Below are 17,729 nucleotides of genomic sequence, written 5' to 3' on the forward strand. Positions count from 1 at the left end.
AATTAAAACTTTTCTTTCCATTGAACATCAACCAAACTCAACCTGTGCATAACATTAACATAACTTTGATCCCTCTGTGGGATCTCATCTGTGCCCTCAATGGGTAACATACATCTGTTGAGTTGGTTTACATAAACATCCACAAAATCTCTAAGATCATGTATAAAAGGGATACAACAATCTATGGTCAAGCACATACTAACATCCATAAAACTCATTACATACTATACTGTACTTTTACATTACAATTTGATCATGTCCATTGCTAGCTATTACATAAGCATGACTTCTTTACTCTATCCGGACTCCCGCACTATATCCTGTACCTGTAAGCTTGGGGGAAAAGGGAGAGGGGTGAGCTAAAAGCCCAGTGAGCTGAACTATAAAACATATTAACACTATGCTTTAATGAAATGCATCATAACACAAACAATTCACATAAGGGTTGGGTGAACTTGTCACCAAATAGTCCAAGTTAACTCTGTGCCAGGCCGTAGCATGGGGTCCTGGTCTTCCTGTCATACATACATTACTTACCATTTTCCAGGGCCTCCTCTAGGCTCCTGGTCTTCGAGTCCCATAACCGTGCCTTACTCTGTGCCAGGCCTGTAGACTGGGGCCTGGTCTTTCTTACTCTGTGCCAGGCCGTAGCATGGGGTCCTGGTCTTCCTGTCTTGGACTAATTGGGTCATCCAACATTCACCCACATCAACAACAATTTATGCGATGCGGCATATTCGTGAAAACTAATGCAATCATCCTATTGCATAATCATGATGCATGATACATGATAAAACATTTAATTTAAAAGATTAAGTTTAGTTCCACTCACCTCTGGCTGACTCTGACAACACCGAAGTAGCTGGACTCACTGCTGGGGTCCTCGGTTCCTCGGGTCCGAACCTACACGGGTGGACTCAAATGAGGGGCCGAACATACGTAAATACAACTCTAATATACTCCCCAAAAACCCCCTAAAACATCCTGAAAATGTCACATAGAGACATGCATGAAATGGCTGAACAGGGCACTTTCGGCGGCACCTTCGGCGGCCGAAAGTCCCAGACAGAGACGAAAGTCTCTTTTCGGGGGTAACTTCGGCAGCCGAATGCTGCCTCCACAAAGGGGGTTCGGCGGCCGAAACTCCCTTCGGCGGCCGAACCTGGTTTCTGCCAGAAGGGCAGAAACTTGGTTCAAACGAACCTCTTGCCTCCCAAAACCTCCAATCACGCATAATCTCGTTCTACAACATGCATACCACACATACATTACACCTAGGGGTCTCAAACTATCATATACCCCAACTACAACACTTCAAACACATAAAAATCAACATACATTGCTCAAATCATCAATATAACCCATAAACTCAACATATAACCTAACATGCATTTCTACCCATAGATCTTGCATAAAACTTACTTAAAACACATAAGGAGCTTAAGATCGGCTCTTACCTCTTGAAGATCGAGAGGGAGACGACCTAAACTTGGAGATCCACGAAAATGAGCTCCTGAGTTCCCAAAGCTCCAAAACTTGTTTCAAAAGCTTAAATCTTCCAAACCAAGTGAAAACAAGTGAAAATCTTGAAAGATTTAGAGGAAGAACATCAAAAATGGGTGAGGGACGGCGGAAAACTCACCTTGGCCGAAAATGGGGAAAAGCTCGCCCGTTTTCGGCTAAGGGACCCTTTTATAGTGGCTGGCCAGACCACGTTCGGGGGCCGAATGTGCCTCCGCATCCATGCAATGTTCGGCGGCCGAACTTGACTTTCGGCGGCCGAACCTGGACTTCCCTCACTCATGCTTTCGGGGGCCTAACGTGCCTCCAAAACGCATGCATGTTCGGCGGCCGAACTTGACTTTCGGCGGCCGAACCTGGGTTTTTCCTCCAATGCTATTTTCATGCAAAAAAACTCATTTAATTTAATACTTAAAATCATTAAAAACATGAAAATATTTTACAAAAACATGATTTTACCCTTCTAGGGTCTCCGACATCCGAGATCCCACCGGACGGTAGGGATTCCGATACCGGAGTCTAGCCGGGTATTACATTCTCCCCCCCTTAAGAACATTCGTCCCCGAATGTTCCTCACTAGCACATGCAAGGCATACAACATATCATACACATAAAACACAAGGAGACTAACCTTAAAAGAGATGAGGATATTGCCGGAGCATAGACTCCCGTGTCTCCCAAGTGCATTCTTCCATATTGTGGTGGTTCCACAGGACTTTCACCATCGGGATTTCCTTGTTTCTCAGCTTTCTGATCTGGGTGTCTAGGATCCGTACTGGCTGCTCAACATAGGTGAGATCCTCTTGGATCTCCACATCAGGCTCACTAAGAACCTTGCCCGGATCTGACACGAACTTCCTCAACATAGAAACATGGAAAACCGGATGGATTCTTTTCATTGAAGCAGGTAAATCCAGCTTGTACGACACATTCCCAATCTTTTGCAAGACTTCAAAGGGTCCGATGTACCGCGGAGCCAGCTTACCTTTCTTCCCGAACCGAACCACTCCTCTCATCGGAGACACCTTGAGCAATACCAGATCCCCCTCCTGAAACTCTACTAGCCTTCTGCGGGTGTCTGCATAACTCTTCTGTCTGCTTGCAGCTGTCTTGATTCTTTCTCTGATCATGGGCACCACCCTGCTGGTGATCTCTACTAGTTCGGGTCCTGCTAAGGACCTCTCTCCTACCTCTTCCCAGCAAACAGGTGATCTGCACTTCCTTCCATATAAAGCTTCATATGGAGCCATCCCGATGCTAGCATGATGGCTGTTATTGTAGGCAAACTCCACCAAAGGTAGATGCTGCCTCCAAGAACCGCCAAAGTCCAGCACACACATTCTGAGCATATCCTCTATGGTCTGGATGGTCCTCTCTGACTGTCCATCTGTCTGTGGGTGGAAGGCAGTGCTGAAATCCAATCTAGTACCCATAGCATTCTGCAGACTCCGCCAAAACCTGGAGGTGAACTGGGGCCCTCTATCTGACATTATAGAAACAGGAACCCCATGCAGTCTGACTATCTCATCAACGTACACCTGCGCCAACTTGTCCACAGAATAGCCACTCCTGACAGGGATAAAGTGAGCAGATTTGGTGAGTCTGTCCACAATCACCCATATGGAGTCCAATCTGTTGGACGCCGCCGGTAACCCCACTACGAAGTCCATAGCTATATTCTCCCATTTCCACTCTGGAATAGGTAGCGGGTTAAGCATTCCAGCCGGCTTCTGATGTTCCAGCTTCACCCTCTGACATACTTCGCAGGCTGACACAAACTGTGCCACTTCTCTCTTCATAGCTGGCCACCAATAAACCTTTTTCAGATCTTGATACATCTTGGTGGCTCCGGGGTGAACGCTGTATCTTGCATTATGAGCCTCTCTCATAATGTCTCCTTTTAGCTCTATGTCATCTGGTACACACAATCGACTCCCATAGCGGAGGATCCCCTTATTGTCGAATCTGAACTCACTGTCCTTGCCTGACTGAACAGTCCTGGCAATCTTCACTAACTCTGGGTCCTCATGCTGTTTCTGAGCCACCTGCTCCAGAAACACGGGTGTCACTTTCATCTGAGCGACCAAGGCACCTGTACCAGATAACTCCATCTGTAGACCTTCCTCAATGAGCTTGTAAAACTCCTTCACCACCGGTCTCCTCTTTGCCGTGATGTGGGATAGACTGCCTAGTGACTTCCGGCTTAGGGCGTCTGCCACGACATTCGCCTTACCCGGATGGTACTGAATCTTGCAATCATAGTCACTCAGCAACTCTACCCATCTCCTCTGTCTCAAATTCAAATCTCTTTGACTCAGGATGTACTGCAAGCTTTTATGATCTGTGAAGATCTCACATTTTACCCCATAGAGGTAATGCCTCCACATCTTGAGTGCAAAGATTACTGCTGCCATCTCAAGGTCATGTGTGGGGTAATTCAACTCATGCTTCTTTAGCTGCCTAAAAGCATAAGCAATCACCCTCTCATTCTGCATAAGCACACAACCCAGTCCCACACGGGACGCATCACAAAAGACTGTAAAGTCCTCTCCACTAGATGGCAGAGCTAAAACTGGTGCTGAAGTCAACCTCTTCTTAAGCTCTTCAAAACTCTCCTCACACTGGTCGGTCCACACAAATTTCTGATTCTTCCTGGTTAGTCTGGTCAGAGGAGCTGCTATCTTTGAGAAGTCCTGAACGAACCTCCTGTAGTAACCTGCCAAACCCAAGAAACTCCTGATCTCTGTCACTGAAGTGGGTCTAGGCCAGTTAGCCACAGTTTCTGTCTTCTTGGGGTCTACCTCAATCCCATTCTCTGACACTACATGCCCCAAGTGTAACGACCCGGAAACCGGACCGCTACCGGCGCTAGAATTCAGGTCGGCTTAAGGCCGCCAGAACCCGTAGCAAGCCAAACATACATCCTGTGAACCTGTTTAATCCCATACATGGTCAACAACGTACAAATAAAATTAAAACTTTTCTTTCATTCAAACATTTCTCTGCCAAGCCTAGCCTGTGCATGCACAAACATAACATAAACCCCTCATTGGAGTCCTCATCAAATACTCCAATGGGGTAATATAACATAACATAGGCTTGGATTACATAGGCATCGTAAAAACATTATATCTCATACAAGACCATGTGTACAGGGAATACAACAGACTCTAGTCAAGCACATTATCAAACTTACAATACATTACATCTCATACTTTTACATTTCCAACAAACCATGTCCACAGCTAAGCTATTACATAAACTTCTCTTACTCTGCTGACTTCTCTATCTACTCTGCACCTGCAAGACTGGGGTTAGGGGAGAGGGGGTGAGCTATAAAGCCCAATGAGCAGAAACTAAAAACATTTGCTTTAATTCCTCCATTTTTAGGTATATTATTATTCATTTTATTATTATTATTATTATTATTATTATTTAACTTTTTCTTTCTTTTTCTTATTCATGCTTTCATGAAATGCAACACATCACAGCTAATCACATAAAGGATGGTGTTGTCACCATTAGTCCTCAACATCTCCAAATGCCAGGGGCGTAGAATGGGCCTCACTGGTCTTTCTCTTACATAGCATAACATTCTAAAGTGCCAGGGGCGTAGAATGGGCCTCACTGGTCTTTCTCTTACATAGTGCCAGGGGCGTAGAATGGGCCTCGCTGGTCTTCCATAACATATCATCATAACATAACATCAGAGGACTATGGATCACCCAACAACCCTCCACATCAACATCAATTTATGCAATGCAGCATATTCGTGAATTCTAATGCAAACATCCTGAAATATTGCATGGCATAAGGATGCATGGGCAATGCTTTATGATTCATTCATTTATTCATTTACTTTACTTTAAAACTTAAGGGGTTGTTCCACTCACCTGATGACTGAAGCTTTAACAACGAACTCTGAACGACTATCTCACAACCGGGGGTCTCGGTTCCTCGGGTCCGAACCTACACAGGTGGACTCAAATGAGGCACCAAACAACAAGAACATAACTCTAAACATACCCCCAAAAACCTCCTAAAAACACCTCAAAACACTCCTAGGAAGCATGCAAGAAAAGGCTGGACAGGGCACTTTCGGCGGCACCTTCGGCGGCCGGAAGTCCCTCCAGAGCCGAAAGTCAGGCAGGTTCGGCGGCACTTTCGGCGGCCGAAACTCCCAGACAGAGGCGAAACTCATGCATGTTCGGCGGCACCTTCGGCGGCCGAAAGTCTCGGACAGAGCCGAAACTCCAACTTTCGGGGGCAAGCTTCGGCAGCCTAAAGCTGCCTCTCAAGCCATGTTCGGCGGCCGAAACCCCCTTCGGCTGCCGAACCTGGTTTCTGCCAAAGGGCAGAAACTTGGCTCCCTTAAGCATTTTTGCCTTCAAACTCACCAATCATGCATAAACTTGTTCTAAAACATGCATAAACACCATACATCACACCTAGGGGTCTCAAACTATCAATTACCCCAACTACAACACTTCAACACACACAAACAACATACATTGTTCATCAAAACATCAAAACCCATAAACTCATCAACAAGCCTAAACATGCATCTCTACCCATAAAACAACTTAAAACTTACTTAAAACATATAAGGAGCTTAAGATCGGCTTTTACCTCTTGAAGATTGAGAGGGAGACGACCTAAACTTGGAGATCCACAAAAATGAGCTCCTGAGTTCCCAAAGCTCCAAAACTTGTTCTAAGCTCAAAGATCTTCAAAACCAAAGTTATAAACTTTGTAAAAATCATGGAAAAAGGAAGGAAAAACTCAAGATTGGGGAAGGATGGCGGAATGCTCACCTTGGCCGAAATGGGGAGAAAAAGCTCGCCCATTTTCGGCTAAGGGACCCTTTTATAGTGGCTGGCCAGACCACGTTCGGGGGCCGAATGTGCCTCCGCATCCATGCAAATGTTCGGCGGCCGAACTTGGCTTTCGGCGGCCGAACCTGGACGTCCCTCACTCATGCTTTCGGGGGCCTAACGTGCCTCCAAAACGCATGCATGTTCGGCGGCCGAACTTGGCTTTCGGCGGCCGAACCTGGGTTTTCCTCCAATGTTATTTTCATGCGAAAACTCATTTAGTTTCATACTTTAAAACATTAAAATTCATGAAAACATTTTATAAAACATGTCTTTACCCTTCTAGAGGTCTCCGACATCCGAGATTCCACCGGACGGTAGGAATTCCGATACCGGAGTCTAGCCGGGTATTACATTCTCCCCCCCTTAAGAACATTCGTCCCCGAATGTTCCTCAACTAGTACATGCATAGTAAAACAACATAACATACATATAAAACACATAGGGACTAACCTTAAAAGAGATGAGGGTACTGCTGGAGCATAGACTCTCGTGTCTCCCAAGTGCATTCTTCCAAGTTGTGGTGGTTCCACAGGACTTTCACCATCGGGATTTCCTTGTTTCTTAACTTTCTGATCTGGGTGTCTATGATCCGCACTGGCTGTTCAACATAGGTGAGATCCTCTTGGACCTCCACATCAGGCTCATTAAGAACCTTGCTCGGATCTGACACAAACTTCCTCAACATGGAAACATGGAAAACCTGATGGATTCTCTCCATAGAAGCAGGTAAATCCAGCTTGTACGACACATTCCCAATCTTTTGCAAGATTTCAAAGGGTCCGATGTATCGTGGGGCTAGCTTACCTTTCTTCCCGAAGCGAACCACTCCTTTCATTGGAGACACCTTGAGCAATACCAGATCCCCCTCCTGAAACTCTACTAGTCTTCTGCGGATGTCTGCATAACTCTTCTGTCTGCTTGCAGCAGTCTTGATTCTTTCTCTGATTAATGGTACCACCCTGCTGGTGATCTCTACTAGCTCAGGCCCCGCCAAGGCCTTTTCTCCAACTTCTTCCCAGCAAACAGGTGACCTGCACTTCCTCCCATATAAAGCTTCATATGGAGCCATCCCGATGCTAGCATGATAGCTGTTATTGTAGGCGAACTCCACTAAGGGTAGATGTTGCCTCCAAGAACCGCCAAAATCTAGCACACACATTCTGAGCATATCTTCTATTGTCTGGATGGTCCTCTCTGACTGTCCATCAGTCTGGGGATGGAAGGCAGTACTGAAGTCTAACCTGGTACCCATAGCACTCTGCAGACTCCGCCAAAACCTGGAAGTGAACTGGGGCCCTCTATCAGACACTATAGACACTGGAACCCCGTGCAGCCTGACAATCTCATTCACATACACCTGCGCCAACTTGTCCACAGAGTAGTCACTCCTGACAGGGATGAAGTGAGCAGATTTGGTGAGTCTGTCCACAACCACCCATATGGAGTCCACTCTGTTGGACGTCGCCGGTAACCCTACTACGAAGTCCATAGCTATGTTTTCCCATTTCCATTCTGGAATCGGTAGCGGGTTAAGCATTCCAGCTGGCTTCTGATGTTCCAGCTTCACCCTCTGACACACTTCGCAGGCTGACACGAACTGTGCCACTTCTTTCTTCATTGCTGGCCACCAATAAACTTTCTTCAAATCTTGATACATCTTGGTGGCTCCGGGGTGAATGCTGTATCTTGCATTATGAGCCTCTCTCATAATGTCTCCTTTTAGCCCAATGTCATCTGGTACACATAATCGACTCCCATAGCGGAGGATCCCCTTGTTGTCAAATCTGAACTCATCATTCTTGCCTAACTGAACAGTCCTGGCAATCTTCACTAACTCGGGGTCCTCATGCTGTTTCTGAGCGACTTGCTCAAGGAACACGGGTGTCACTTTCATCTGAGCCAACAAGGCACCTGTACCCGACAACTCTAACTGTAGCCCTTCTTCGATGAGCTTGTAGAACTCCTTTACTACTGGTCTTCGTTCTGCTGTGATGTGGGATAGACTGCCGAGCGATTTCCGGCTTAAGGCATCAGCTACAACATTAGCCTTACCCGGATGATACTGGATTTTGCAATCGTAGTCACTGAGCAGTTCTACCCATCTTCTCTGTCTCAAATTCAAATCTCTTTGACTCAGGATGTACTGCAGGCTCTTATGATCTGTAAAGATCTCACATTTTACCCCATAGAGGTAGTGCCTCCACATCTTGAGTGCAAAGATTACTGCTGCCATCTCCAGGTTGTGTGTGGGGTAATTCAACTCATGCTTCTTCAGCTGCCTAAAAGCATAAGCAATCACCCTCTCATTCTGCATCAGTACACAACCCAGTCCCACACGGGACGCATCACAAAAGACTGTAAAGTCCTCATTACTAGATGGCAGAGCTAAAACTGGTGCTGAAGTCAACCTCTTCTTAAGCTCTTCAAAACTCTCTTCGCACTGGTCGGTCCACAGAAACTTCTGATTCTTCCTGGTTAACCTGGTCAGAGGAGCTGCTATCTTTGAGAAGTCCTAAACGAACCTCCTGTAGTAACCTGCCAAACCCAAGAAACTTCTAATCTCTGTCACTGAAGTGGGTCTAGGCCAGTTAGCTACAGTTTCTGTCTTCTTGGGGTCCACCTCAATACCATTCTCTGACACTACATGCCCCAAGAACGAAATGCTCCTCAGCCAGAATTCACATTTAGAGAACTTGGCATACAAGCCATGTTCCCTCAAAGTCTGCAAGACCAACCGCAGATGATGGGCATGCTCTTCTGCATTCCTGGAATACACTAAGATATCATCTATGAAGACAATAACGAAGTGATCCAGGTATTGGCTAAATACTCTGTTCATGAGATCCATGAATGCTGCAGGGGCGTTTGTCAACCCGAACGGCATCACTAGGAACTCAAAATGCCCATATCTGGTCCTGAATGCTGTCTTTGGTACATCTTCATCTCTGATCCTCAGCTGATGATACCCAAATCTCAGATCTATTTTGGAGAAACAACTTGCTCCTGCTAGCTGGTCGAATAGATCATCGATCCTAGGCAACGGGTACTTGTTCTTGGTAGTAACCTTGTTCAACTGTCTATAGTCGATACAAAGTCTGAGGGATCCATCCTTCTTTTTCACGAACAACACTGGAGCACCCCACGGTGAGGCACTCGGTCGGATGAAACCCTTGTCTACCAGCTCTTGCAACTGTTCTTTAAGCTCTTTCAGCTCTGCTGGCGCCATCCTGTAGGGAGGGATAGAGATCGGTCTGGTTCCTGGCATCAATTCTATTTCGAACTCTATCTCCCTAGGAGGCGGTAAACCTGGCAGCTCGTCTGGAAAAACATCTAAGAACTCTCTAACCACAGGCACTGAGGCGGGCTCTCTGACATCTCTGTCTAGCTCTCTCACATGAGCTAGATAACCCTGACAACCCCTCCTGAGCAGCCTACGAGCCTGTAGGGCTGATATTAAACCTCTAGGTGTACTCCCCCTGTCTCCTCTAAAGACAACCTCTGACCCATCCTGACATCTGAACTTAACTACCTTGTCTCTGCAATCCAAGGTAGCACCATGGGTAGACAGCCAATCCATTCCTAGAATGACGTCAAAATCTGTCAAGTCTAGAACCACTAGGTCGGCGGATAGGCATCTTCCCTCTATGAAAACTGGACTGTACTGGCAGACTGACTCTGCCACTGACGGGTCACATTTGGGTCCGCTGACCCATAGGGGACACTCTAACCCAGAGACCATCAAACCCAACCTCTCGACCGCTCTCGGAGAAACAAAAGAGTGGGATGCACCCGGGTCCATTAAGGCATAAACATCTGAACAACCAATGATGATATTACCTGACACCACGGTGTTGGATGCGTTTGCCTCCTGCTGAGTCATTGTGAAGATCCGTGCTGGAGCTGACGGACCTTCCCCTCTGTAAACTGATGAAGAAGAGGCTGACCCTCTCCCTCGGCCTCTGCCACTAGCCTGTGTTGCGGCTGAAGCTGCTGGCTGTGCTACGCTACTCGAAGTTGTCTGCTGGGGCTGTGCCGTAGGAACTGCTCTCGGACATTCCCAAGACATGTGTCCCTCTTGCCCACACCTGTAGCAGGCTGTCGTCCCAAACCGGCATACCCCCCTGTGTAGCTTACCACACCTTGCACACACTGCGTTATCAGCACCAGAGCTTGAGCCACCTCCTAATCCCAGACCTGATTTGATCTTGCTCCAGAACTTATTCTTCTTTGGTTTCTTAGTGGTATTGCCCCACTTCTTACTAGCTGAACTCAAGGATGAAGGGTCTATCCTTCCCCCACCTGGGGTCTTAGAACCAGAAGGCTGTGCCACTGACTGCTTGACTTTTCCCTCTATTACGGCACTGGCCTCCATTCTCCTGGCCATGTCTATAATGGCATGGAAACTTTCTCTATCAGCTGACTGAATCAAAGAGGAATACCTGGAATTGAGCCTCATGATATACCTTCTCGACTTCTTCGGATCTGTGTCCAGATGTTGCCCAGCAAACGGCAACAACTCTAAGAATCTATCGGTGTACTCATCGACACCCATCTCATCTGTCTGCTTCAGCTGTTCAAACTCAATCACCTTCAGCTCCCTGGAACTGTCAGGGAAAGCCCATCCTGCGAACTCATTCGCAAACTCCTCCCATGACAGACTGTCCACCCTTGGTTTCACATAGTTCTTGAACCACTCTCGTGCCTTCTTGCATTTCAGAGTGAAACCAGCCATCTGAATGGCTCTACTGTCATCAGCCCCTATCTCATCTGTAATTGTTTTGACCTTCTCCAGGTACACAAACGGATCATCACCGGTATCAAACTGGGGAGCACCCAACTTCATATAGTCGGTCATCTTGGCCTTGCTCCCTCCAGATGAGGTAGGTTGAGGTCTTTGGGTTTCTGTAACTGCGGTTTCTGCTGGTGGTGGAGGTACGGCATCCCCTGGGATAGGGTTTGCTGCGCCTGGATGGAAGGATGGAGGTGGGTACATAGGGTACTGTGGATACTGTGGGTAGGAAGGTGGGTATGGCATGTGAGAAGGGTAAGGATTAAAACTGGGGTAATCCGATGTACTTCCCATCGAATACCCGGGGTATGGTGAAAAAGGTGGGTACTGGGGTGGTGGAACAAACCCCGAGGCCTGAGTGCCTCCCTGAGACTCACCCATGCCCTCTTCTGGCATGCTCACACCAAGACTACTATCCCTCCTCTGGTCCACATCCATCTCTTCTCCCACATCCACTGACCTGCCTCCTTGAACCGTTCCTCTCACTGATCTGCTTCTACCCAGATCCAGAGACCTTCTAGGGTCTCCCACTGCTCTGTCCCTGTTGGACCTACTTGACATTGCCCTTGGCAATGCTGGAGGACGGGCGCTCGTGCCCTCCTCCTCCGGTGGTACTCTAGTCAATCTAGCTGATCGACGAGTTCCTCGCATTCTGTTTACTGAAAAACAGCACAGATAACAAAACATTAGCATCCAATGGTTCATGTGGAAACACATGAACCCACATCATATACATAGCATATCTCATGGCATTTCACATCATCATGCAAGACAGGACTCTACATCCTATCCTAGTGGACATGATTTTCTATTGTGCTTGACTTTCTATCACATCTATGAGCCCGACATTCTAGGTCCGACCATATGAACCTAGGGCTCTGATACCACTCTGTAACGACCCGGAAACCGGACCGCTACCGGCGCTAGGATTCAGGTCGGCTTAAGGCCGCCAGAACCCGTAGCAAGCCAAACATACATCCCGTGAACCTGTTTAATCCCATACATGGTCAACAACGTACAAATAAAATTAAAACTTTTCTTTCATTCAAACATTTCTCTGCCAAGCCTAGCCTGTGCATGCACAAACATAACATAAACCCCTCATTGGAGTCCTCATCAAATACTCCAATGGGGTAATATAACATAACATAGGCTTGGATTACATAGGCATCGTAAAAACATTATATCTCATACAAGACCATGTGTACAGGGAATACAACAGACTCTAGTCAAGCACATTATCAAACTTACAATACATTACATCTCATACTTTTACATTTCCAACAAACCATGTCCACAGCTAAGCTATTACATAAACTTCTCTTACTCTGCTGACTTCTCTATCTACTCTGCACCTGCAAGACTGGGGTTAGGGGAGAGGGGGTGAGCTATAAAGCCCAATGAGCAGAAACTAAAAACATTTGCTTTAATTCCTCCATTTTTAGGTATATTATTATTCATTTTATTATTATTATTATTATTATTATTATTATTATTATTATTATTTAACTTTTTCTTTCTTTTTCTTATTCATGCTTTCATGAAATACAACACATCACAGCTAATCACATAAAGGATGGTGTTGTCACCATTAGTCCTCAACATCTCCAAATGCCAGGGGCGTAGAATGGGCCTCACTGGTCTTTCTCTTACATAGCATAACATTCTAAAGTGCCAGGGGCGTAGAATGGGCCTCACTGGTCTTTCTCTTACATAGTGCCAGGGGCGTAGAATGGGCCTCGCTGGTCTTCCATAACATATCATCATAACATAACATCAGAGGACTATGGATCACCCAACAACCCTCCACATCAACATCAATTTATGCAATGCAGCATATTCGTGAATTCTAATGCAAACATCCTGAAATATTGCATGGCATAAGGATGCATGGGCAATGCTTTATGATTCATTCATTTATTCATTTACTTTACTTTAAAACTTAAGGGGTTGTTCCACTCACCTGATGACTGAAGCTTTAACAACGAACTCTGAACGACTATCTCACAACCGGGGGTCTCGGTTCCTCGGGTCCGAACCTACACAGGTGGACTCAAATGAGGCACCAAACAACAAGAACATAACTCTAAACATACCCCCAAAAACCTCCTAAAAACACCTCAAAACACTCCTAGGAAGCATGCAAGAAAAGGCTGGACAGGGCACTTTCGGCGGCACCTTCGGCGACCGGAAGTCCCTCCAGAGCCGAAAGTCAGGCAGGTTCGGCGGCACCTTCGGCGGCCGAAACTCCCAGACAGAGGCGAAACTCATGCATGTTCGGCGGCACCTTCAGCGGCCGAAAGTCTCGGACAGAGCCGAAACTCCAACTTTCGGGGGCAAGCTTCGGCAGCCTAAAGCTGCCTCTCAAGCCATGTTCGGCGGCCGAAACCCCCTTCGGCTGCCGAACCTGGTTTCTGCCAAAGGGCAGAAACTTGGCTCCCTTAAGCATTTTTGCCTTCAAACTCACCAATCATGCATAAACTTGTTCTAAAACATGCATAAACACCATACATCACACCTAGGGGTCTCAAACTATCAATTACCCCAACTACAACACTTCAACACATACAAACAACATACATTGTTCATCAAAACATCAAAACCCATAAACTCATCAACAAGCCTAAACATGCATCTCTACCCATAAAACAACTTAAAACTTACTTAAAACATATAAGGAGCTTAAGATCGGCTTTTACCTCTTGAAGATCGAGAGGGAGACGACCTAAACTTGGAGATCCACAAAAATGAGCTCCTGAGTTCCCAAAGCTCCAAAACTTGTTCTAAGCTCAAAGATCTTCAAAACCAAAGTTATAAACTTTGTAAAAATCATGGAAAAAGGAAGGAAAAACTCAAGATTGGGGAAGGATGGCGGAATGCTCACCTTGGCCGAAATGGGGAGAAAAAGCTCGCCCATTTTCGGCTAAGGGACCCTTTTATAGTGGCTGGCCAGACCACGTTCGGGGGCCGAATGTGCCTCCGCATCCATGCAAATGTTCGGCGGCCGAACTTGGCTTTCGGCGGCCGAACCTGGACGTCCCTCACTCATGCTTTCGGGGGCCTAACGTGCCTCCAAAACGCATGCATGTTCGGCGGCCGAACTTGGCTTTCGGCGGCCGAACCTGGGTTTTCCTCCAATGCTATTTTCATGCGAAAACTCATTTAGTTTCATACTTTAAAACATTAAAATTCATGAAAACATTTTATAAAACATGTCTTTACCCTTCTAGAGGTCTCCGACATCCGAGATTCCACCGGACGGTAGGAATTCCGATACCGGAGTCTAGCCGGGTATTACACCAAGAATGAAATGCTCCTTAGCCAGAACTCACACTTAGAGAACTTGGCATACAAGCCATGTTCCCTCAAGGTCTGTAGAACCAACCGCAGATGATGGGCATGCTCCTCTGCATCCCTGGAATACACTAAGATATCATCTATGAAGACAATAACGAAGTGATCCAGGTATTGGCTAAACACTCTATTCATGAGGTCCATGAATGCTGCAGGGGCGTTAGTTAACCCGAACGGCATCACAAGGAACTCAAAGTGCCCATATCTGGTCCTGAAAGCCGTCTTTGGCACGTCTTCTTCCCTGATCCTCAACTGATGGTACCCCGATCTCAGATCTATTTTGGAGAAACAACCCGCTCCTGCTAGCTGGTCAAATAGATCGTCGATCCTTGGCAATGGGTACTTGTTCTTGGTAGTGACTTTGTTCAACTGCCTGTAGTCGATACAAAGTCTAAGGGATCCATCCTTCTTTCTCACAAACAAGACTGGAGCACCCCAGGGTGAGGTACTCGGTCGGATGAAGCCCTTGTCTACCAGCTCCTGCAACTGCTCCTTCAACTCTTTCAATTCTGCTGGCGCCATCCTGTAGGGAGGGATAGAGATCGGTCGAGTTCCAGGCATTAGTTCTATCTCGAACTCTATCTCCCTAGCAGGTGGTAAACCTGGCAGTTCGTCTGGGAACACATCTAAAAACTCTCTAACCACTGGCACCGAGGCGGGCTCTCTAACCTGACTATTAAGCTCTCTCACATGAGCCAAATACCCCTGACATCCCCTCCTAAGCAACCTACGAGCCTGAAGAGCTGAGATCATACCTCTAGGTGTACCCCTCCTGTCTCCTCTGAAGACAACCTCTGATCCATCCTGACCTCTGAACCTGACTACCTTGTCCCTGCAGTCCAAGGTAGCACCATGGGTAGATAACCAGTCCATCCCTAGAATGACGTCAAAGTCTGTCAAATCTAGAACCACAAGGTCGGCGGACATGCATCTCCCCTCAACAAAAACTGGACTACACTGACAGACTGACTCTGCCACTGATGGATCACACTTGGGTCCACTGACCCAGAGAGGACACTCTAACCCAGAGATCATCAATCCCAACCTCTCTACGGCCCTCGGAGCAATAAAAGAATGAGATGCACCAGGGTCCATCAATGCATAAACATCCGAACAACCTATGACGAGATTACCTGCCACCACGGTGTTGGATGCATCTGCCTCCTGCTGTGTCATTGTGAAGATCCGTGCTGGGGCTGATGGACCTTCACCTCTGAAACCCACTGAAGAAGAGGCTGCTCCTCTCCCTCTGCCTCTGCCACTGGCCTGAGTCATGGCTGGAGCTGCTGGCTGCGCTACACTGCCTGAAGCTGTCTGCTGGGACTGAGCCATCGGGGCCGCTCTTGGACAATCTTGAGCTATATGCCCCTCCTGACCACATCTGAAGCAGGCGTTCGTCCCAAACCGACATACTCCCTTGTGTGGCCTACCACACCTTGCACAAACTGCATTATCCGCATCAGAGCTTGAGCCACTTCCAAATCCCAGACTAGACTTGACCTTGTTCCAGAACTTATTCTTCTTACCCTTGGGTTTACTCCATCTCTTACTGCCTGAAGCTGTTGCACTCAGGGTAGAGGGGTCTAACCTTCCCCCACCCGGAGTTTTAGAACCAGAAGCTTGTGCCACTGTCTGCTTAACTGTCCCCTGAATGATGGCACTAGCCTCCATTCTCCTAGCCATGTCTACTATGGCGTGAAAACTCTCTCTATCTGCTGACTGTACCAAGGAGGAATACCTGGGATGGAGCTTCATGATATACCTCCTCGACTTCTTCTGGTCTGTGCTAAGGTCCTGCCCAGCAAATGGCAGCAACTCCATAAACCTGTCAGTATATTCGTCTACACTCATGTCATCAGTCTGCCTCAACTGCTCGAATTCTATCATCTTCAATTCCCTTGAACTATCAGGGAAAGCCCATCCTGCAAACTCGTTTGCAAACTCTTCCCAAGTCATGTTGTCCACTCTCGGGTTCACATAATTCTTGAACCACTCCCGTGCCTTCTTGCACTTAAGCGTGAACCCAGCCATCTGAATGGCTCTACTGTCATCCGCCCCTATCTCGTCTGTAATTGCCTTGACCCGCTCCAAATACACGAACGGATCATCACCGGTTTCAAACTGGGGAGCACCCAGCTTCATATAGTCTGTCATCTTAACCTTGCTCCCACTGGCTGAGCTAGGTCTAGGTGGTTGAGCAACTGGGGCTGCTGGTTCTGCAGGTGGTGGAGGTGGTGCAATATTTTCTGAGGTAGGGTTTGCTGGATTTGGATAGTAGGGTGGAGGTGGATACATTGGGTACTGAGAGTACGGTGGGTAGTATGGTGGGTATGGCATCTGTGTGGGATAAGGGGTAAAACTAGGATAATCCGATGTACCTCCCATCGAATACCCGGGATGTTGTGAGGAATGTGGGTAGTGAGGTGGCTGTACAAATCCCGAGGCCTGAGTGCCTCCTTGGGACTCTCCCATTCCTTCTTCTGACATACTGACTCCCAAACTGCCATCCCTCCTCTGTTCTATGTCCATATCATCCCCCATATCCTCTTACGCTCCTCCCTGAACAGTTCCTCTGACTGATCTGCTTCTACCCAGATCCAACGACCTTCTAGGGTCTCTTGCTGCTCTCTCTCTGTTGGACCTGCTTGACATTGCCCTAGGCAATGCTGGAGGACGGGCGCTCATGCCCTCATCCTCAGGTGGTACTCCAGTCAATCTTGCTGATCGACGAGTTCCTCTCATCCTGTTTTCTGAAAAACAGTGCACATCACAAGCAACATTAGCATCATATGGTTCATGTGGGCACACATGAACCTTCATCACATACATCACATATCATAGCATATCATTAATGCACATGCATAAAATCATGGCATTTCACATCATCATGCAAGACAGGACTCCACATCCTACCCTAGTGGACATGATCTTTTCCTATTGTGCTTGACCTTCTATAACCTCTATGAGCCCGACACTCTAGGTCCGACTATATGAACCTAGGGCTCTGATACCATTCTGTAACGACCCGAAAATCGGACCGCTACCGGCGCTAGGATCCGGGTCGACTTAAGGTCGCCGGGACCCGTAGCAAGCCTGACATAAAACCTGTAAACCTGTATAATCCCATACATGATCAACAATATGCATAAAAATTAAAACTTTTCTTTCCATTGAACATCAACCAAACT

Source organism: Manihot esculenta, chromosome 12, assembly GCF_001659605.2.
Source record: "Manihot esculenta cultivar AM560-2 chromosome 12, M.esculenta_v8, whole genome shotgun sequence".
Lineage (NCBI taxonomy): Eukaryota > Viridiplantae > Streptophyta > Magnoliopsida > Malpighiales > Euphorbiaceae > Manihot > Manihot esculenta.